Source organism: Tarenaya hassleriana, unplaced genomic scaffold (assembly GCF_000463585.1).
Source record: "Tarenaya hassleriana unplaced genomic scaffold, ASM46358v1 Cleome137, whole genome shotgun sequence".
Lineage (NCBI taxonomy): Eukaryota > Viridiplantae > Streptophyta > Magnoliopsida > Brassicales > Cleomaceae > Tarenaya > Tarenaya hassleriana.
This window is the reverse complement of record NW_010964268.1, coordinates 11,241-13,029: the sequence shown is the minus strand read 5'-3', so window position 1 is coordinate 13,029 and position 1,789 is coordinate 11,241.

Sequence of the window (1,789 nt, the reverse complement as noted above, 5' to 3'; positions counted from 1 at the left end):
CGGATATACAAGTCATAGGCGGTCTCTAGCAAGACACTATGACTACCTATCTCGAATAGAGTTTGTTCGTGATCTTTACGAACGCCAGAGATGATTCCGGCTGATGATCCTTTTGTATCGCGATATCATATGTCGAACATAAGGCATGGACAAGCCACCTTATCTGATTCGACTGCTTTCTCGTTAACTGAGTTCGACTGTCTGCGAGACGGAAGGGGCTGGAACGGACGGACCAGAAAGTCTAGAACGGACGGTCCGCCCGAACCAGACCGGACGGTCCACGTGAGCGGAACGTCCGTTCCACGTGCTGGAACGGACGGTCCGTGTGTATCTCTGGACCGTCCGTTCCGGGCTTCAATTTTTCCGAAATTAAACCGAATTAGGGTTAAATCACTTTATAAGCAGGAGATTAAGAACCCTAATGAGGAAGAGACTTTTGGAGAGCCGACTTTCAGAGAATTCTAAGAGCTTTTGGTGAGATCCAAAGAGTTCAAGGAATTCAAAGTCTCGTTTTATCAAAGTGCACAAACCGAATAGAGATTCGAGTCCTAGCAGACAAGTTCCAATCGTTGGAATCCATCCCGAGGTGTGGATACGTGTAGAGGGCGAGGTAATCTTCCTGCCTTTCGTGATCGAACGAATTCTTCAGTTGATACAGGCCCCGGATCGATTGAGGTAAGCGTTCTAACGTTTCTACGATTTCAATAGCAGCATGGTTCTAGGGTTTATTAAATTTTTGTTTTACATCCGCTGCGCAAACCCTAGAATCGATCTCTTAGGAATAGGATTCGCTCATGAGATCCCAGGAAACCCAACAGTGGTATCAGAGCCTGGTTGCTCTGTTTTGATTTCGTAGAACCCGATCACGCATGTTTTAGGATTTGAATTGTTTGAATCCATGTTTGCTTTGATGTCTATGCATGTTTGATGATTGAATCTAGTGTAGATTGCATGTTTCATATTGCATAGAGTGCAGGAGTTCGAATTTTGGGTTCACAGGAGAATTCGGATCAGTTTCGGGTCTGAACGGGGCCGAGAACGCGAAAAACGTGATCTGAACACGGAGACGAACCCTAGACCGTCCGTTCTGGGTAAGTCGGAACGGACGGTCCAGGGGTGGCGGACTGCACAGACCAGAACGGAAGGTCCGCACGGGACCGTCCGTTCTGTCTGTTGTGGAACGTCCGTTCCGGCTTGTTTTGGACAGGAACGTCCGTTCTGACTTCTGAAGCCGAGAACCATCGTTCTATCAAACCTGGAATGTCCGTTCTGTATCCAGAACGGACGGTCCGAAGTCCAGATTCCGAAATTTTTCGTTTTCAAGGTCCGATTATGCAATCGTTGCTTAATCTGATCAACTGTGACTCAAAATAGACATGATTTATTCTTATCCTACCCTGCCTCACAAAGATAATCCGGCACGCTCAGCTTTGGCATGACCCGTGTTACGGATGATCGATGCCTTGATAGGTGCTCTAGTAATGGGAGGTACACACTTAGCATTACATGAATAAGGGTTTTTCGAAACCGCACCTAGATCAAGCATCTACTTTCAAGCTATGAGAACCACATTTCTCCATCTTGCCTTACCAAGATAATACGGCACATCCAGCTTTGGCATGGCCCATGACACGTACGATCGAGGCCTTGACAAGTGCTGTACTTATAGAGCTTCTAGATCTATCCGGTTTCTGTGCAACGATTGATCATAATCCGAATAGACCATCCATTCGATTATGCAATCCCAATCCCGGAGCTCCCACTCAATCAAGCATATACCATATCTTGA